Source organism: Bidens hawaiensis, unplaced genomic scaffold, assembly GCF_021521415.1.
Source record: "Bidens hawaiensis isolate Kalapana, Puna unplaced genomic scaffold, B.hawaiensis_p1.1 tig00081782_1, whole genome shotgun sequence".
Lineage (NCBI taxonomy): Eukaryota > Viridiplantae > Streptophyta > Magnoliopsida > Asterales > Asteraceae > Bidens > Bidens hawaiensis.
Window position 1 is genome coordinate 13,468 of NW_027503840.1, and position 5,052 is coordinate 18,519.

The 5,052-nt window shown below is 37.9% G+C and overlaps 1 pseudogene across 2 annotated transcripts; it reads right to left on the reverse strand.

The window, feature by feature from the left end:
* Positions 1-2,468: 2,468 nt before the first annotated feature.
* Positions 2,469-4,672, reverse strand: LOC143607388 (F-box/kelch-repeat protein At5g60570 pseudogene; annotated as a pseudogene). Of its 2 annotated transcripts, none has more exons than XR_013148963.1 (2): positions 4,420-4,672; positions 2,469-4,332 (listed from the first exon to the last, which is right to left on the reverse strand). The product of XR_013148963.1 is annotated as an F-box/kelch-repeat protein At5g60570 pseudogene, transcript variant X2 (transcript). The 2 variants fall into 2 exon arrangements; XR_013148962.1 differs by having other exon boundaries at positions 4,411-4,672.
* Between the last annotated feature and the right edge of the window lie 380 nt (positions 4,673-5,052).

Below are 5,052 nucleotides of genomic sequence, written 5' to 3' on the forward strand. Positions count from 1 at the left end.
CGGCACCACGTTGCCTTAACAGTCAACAATTTTTTGTCAAAAGTCGTCGATCTAATTTCCTCCGCCGTAATTTCCAAGTTAACCGAGACATCGCTAACCCCGCCGTCGTCTAATTTCCGGCCACACTTGCCGTCAATCGATTCGAGCGCCATATGAGATAAGTTTTTAGGTCAATCTACTCATTTTGATTCACCGAATAAAATCCCTAAGGTTTCAAGTGTTAAAAGTGTGATAACAAACACATATTTTTATTTGAAATCGGTGGAAATTCTAGGGTATAACAGGAGTTGATGGATTGATCCGATCCTGGTAAACATTGAGGAGTTTTATATATATGCGATTCAGGTGGTGGAGGTAGCGATGGCCTGGCTCTTTTTGATGGTGGGGTGGCCGAATTGTTGGTGATGGAATGGTTAGGTGAGATGTGGGGCGATGAACTGATGAAGATGATTAATTGGGGGTGGGAGCGGGGTATAGTCATTAGTGGTTAGAAAATAAATAAAATAATAAATAGTCTAAAAAGACGGTTTTACCCCTCACTTGACAATGTAATTTAACGGAGTTAGTGACTTGGACGTAACTGGCAAGAATCGAGTAACCTCAATGGTCTATTTGCAAAAAACAAACTTTTTGGACGAAAGTCGCAAAACTGATCAAACCACAGGGACAATTTTGGCACTTTACTCTAGGGCTGTAAACGAACCGAACGAACACGAACAAGGTCTTGTTCATGTTCGTTCGTTAAGGAAAAAATGTGTTCACGACCGGTTCAAGAACACTTACCGAACGAGATTTTATGTTCGTGTTCGTTCATGAAGGAAATGAATGTGTTCATAAACGGTTCACGAACACAAGCGAACACAAATAAAATTAACAGAGCCTAGAGATTGAGACCGACATATTCATCAATGTGAATAATGAATACCTATAAACGAGTCGAACAAACAAAAACAAGGGCATATTCATGTTCGTTCATTTAACTTTAAACGAGTACGAACACTTCATCGAAATAAATATTTATGTTCCTTTTCGTTTATTTAAAAAAGGAACATTTGTGTTCGTTTATATTCGTTTGTTTATAATCTAAGCGAACATAACTGAACAAAGATAAACTAACATAAATGAATAAAGATGATCAAATGTAGGTGAACACAACAAACATAAAGGAACCAAATTAAAAAAATATATAAAACCTTTATAAGATGACTAATCCAGATAATAATTAATTAATTTCTATTAATACATAAACGAACATAAATAAACAGACATAAACAAACATAAATAAACGAACGTTCATGAACATAAATGAACGAACGGGGCATGTGTTCATGTTCGTTCGTTTAATTAAACGAGCACAATTTTTTTGTTCGTGTTAGTTCGTTTAATAAATAAACGAACATAAACGAACTTCCCGCCGAACAGTTCACGAAGAGTTCACCGAACGTTCAGTTCGTTTACACTTTACTCTATTTAAAATTATAATTGAAAAAATATATAATAATTATAAAGATATAAAAAGTAAAATAGTCAAGATCGAGCTTTAGAAATAGAGATCGAAACGAGTTGAGCTCGAGATCCAGCTCTGTATAAGTTAAACGAACCGAGCTCGAGCCTACTTGAGCTCGGGCTCGGCTCGTTTGTCCCCCTAAATGTAAGCATGACTCGGTTAGAGCTTTTGCAAAGCCAATCTCAAGTAACTCACAATTCACAAACGACCCGGCTTGTTTACACCCTAGCCACCCTTTTACAACTATCCAACTTAACATGGGTCATGTTTAGGTTACAAGAATGTGTGTCCGGGTTAAGGTTGTGTAATTGACACATATATTATATTATTTGTGTTCAGGTTAACAATTTAACCCGCCAACCTAAAACTCGTCAATCTGACACGATTGTATTACTTGATCCCACCCAGGTGAAAGAGCCTAGCCCCACACTAAATAGTCATTCAACATAATTACTGATTCTACATCTAGAAACCGAACCATATTCTACCAACATAATTACCAAAACAAACACACATTAAATGCACTTCTTCTTCTTCTTATTATTTTTTTTGAACGGCCAACTAAGTAACGCCGGGTACTCCGTACGCGGCCTCTATTGGCTAAAGGTAGCCCGAGCCGGCCATTAGTCCGGACGGACGGAGCCCCTAGCGGTCCATCTGTTGAGGGATTCACCGGATAAAACCCGACCCCCACGCCCGCCAAACGGCACAACAGCGAGGAGCCGGTAAAACCGGGTGAGATCAGGACTCGAACCCTGGCAAGCCAGGGTCATCCCTCATATCTCCCATATAAGTTGGTGGTAGTGAGGATTAATTCCCCCACCTCTCACTTGTAAAGTGAGTGCTCTACCATTGAGCCACAACCAATTTTATCTTCTTATACACATTAATACATTTACCCTCTTTTTAGCATAGTTGATATATAATACATCAAATTAAAATTCAAAACCAAACAAAACTATGACCTCTTTTAATGCTTTATCATTTCCTTTATGACAGCAAAACAAACATTATGATGCAACGGGGCATTTCACTAATGCTCCTGTACCAAACACTATATCCAGATCTAATGGGGAACATATTTTGTTGTAAACAATAATACCATGAACAAGTTGCACATGCTAAGCATGTGCCTTACCTAATTTGGACATAAATTGTGCACTTTGATGGATTTTTTTGTCCACCACCCTAAGCCACCCTTAATGTATGTCAAATCAAATAATCTCATACAATCAAATTACCATAGTATCAATATCTAAGCCCCTATGAAAGCAAATAATAATAATATAAAGTCAACTTGAACCTCTTTATGAATTTATGCAGTTTATTGGCACAGGTAAGCACACAAGATATGAAAAACAAAAAAAACAAAACTAAAGAGGCTTGCAAATTATGAAAGTACCAAACTTGACTTACAACAATGTTTAAAAAAAAAGATTAAATTACCTATGGTTAAGTCTTCAACAACCCATCACAGCACAATTGTAAACAAACACTCCAGAATGCTCCTTAACACCAACAACCTTCCAGTCCAAAACACCATCTTTGACCCCTGATTTCGGACTCCAAGAGTTCAGAACAATGGTTTCACCTTCCGGACCCCTTTGACCACCAACCACCAGAAGCCGTTGACCACACGCTTTAAATGCTAAACCCCAACCGTTCGACGAATCAGCTCTAACCGGTAGCCTTCCCAACACACCCCATGTGTTGTTAACTTTATCATACTTCTTAACCATATTACTCAAATACTCAACCGCGTATAACTCATCACTAACAACCGCCACAAGTGGCGGTGCTTGTGCAGCCCGGTTCACATTCGGGTACATCCCATCTATCTTTCTCCATTTTCTTGTTTTCAAATCAAACTCTTCACCACATGTTAACGAATCATTGGGATTCGTCATCCCTCCTATCACGTAAAACTTCTCATCCATAAAAAACCCCGAGCATAACCTACGTGGCGAATGCATATTAGGCAACATTTCCCATTTACCAGTAGACGAATCATACAACTCGGCAGAACTTAAAATATTCCCATTTTGATCACTTCCACCCGAGACAATAGCAATCGACCCAAACGTCCCCGACCCAAACAAACACCTCGGATGATTCATCCTCTCACATTTAACCCACCCTCTTCGAATCAAACTATACTTCCATATCGCAAACTCAAAAAGCTCCCTTCCGAAAACCAATAACTCGCTACCGACCGCCAACGACTCCTTATCCGCGTGATTAAAACACTCGTCACACGGGATCTTCGGCAGTCTCATCCAGTTATTCGTCACCGGATCAAACCCTTCCCACCCTCTAGGATCAGAAACCATGTACACCCAATGCTCTACTATCCCCAACTGTTTCCTTAACTCATACAAATAACCCTTGTCCATAAGCAACTTAAACCGCGTATTTAACGACGACAACGAAGCGTAATCGAACCGACACACCCACGCGAGACATATCAAAGCAACATCATCACATATTCCCGGAAGAAGCGAATCATTTAATTCTGCTTCTTCTTCATTGTTCTTCCTTCTTTTTATTCCATTTCCAATTCCAATTCCTTGTTCCTCCAACAAATATTCGGAGACCGAGTTTTCGTTATTCATCTTTAAACTTTATGTATACCCAAAACCAAACCAAATAAAAAAATTTCAACAACAAATCCCCAAAGTCAATTCCAATTTGCTATACCCTTTATCCAGTTTTGACTAAATCATGTATCTAAAAACCTTCCAGCCCTTGAACCGATCAAAAGCCATCTAAAAGGTTATAACCTTTCAACCTTAATAATAATATTATTATCATTAATGGATGAAAACCTGGAGTTAAATTCAATTGAATTGATTACTAATAATTAAGATCTGAATATAATAATAAAAGATGGGTTTAATAGTTACAGATCTCACCGTGAAACCATCGTGCCGGAATAAGTTAAGATTGGATCTCGGAAGTCAGCGCCGGCGGCGGAAACAAGCGTGCGGTTGCAGACATCTTGATTGAATCCTGTTATATTATTAATATATTATTATATCTGTATGTATTATGCCGTGTGTGTGAGAGAGAGAATAATAATAATAAAAGTGTACGTCTTGTAAACGCAAGAGAAACTGAAACTGGTTGAAGGAAAGAAAGAATAGATTGAAAGTGAAAACAGATGATGTGTTTTGTGTTTGTGTTTCTTAAATTTACGTTAATGCCCTTTAAAGTTGGTCTTTTCTCTCCATCACCAAATTGGTATATTTTGGCCAATTATTTGATTGATTAGTTGGGTTTTTTTATAAATTATTATTATTATTATAACTATATCAACTAAATCGGTTTAATGTATCTTTTGGGAGTTGGATTATGTAATATCTTCTAGAAATTAGAATGAATGAGTATTTATGTAGGTTAGTGTATTGGTAATTTTTTACAAGATATTTTGACCGAAAAAGTGACACGTATTTATTGGTTAGCTGATCCAATAAACATGTTATTGGTTAGTTGATCCAATAAGGCCACCCGTAGTGGGCGCCTTGTTTGGGTGATTTTGGGCGACC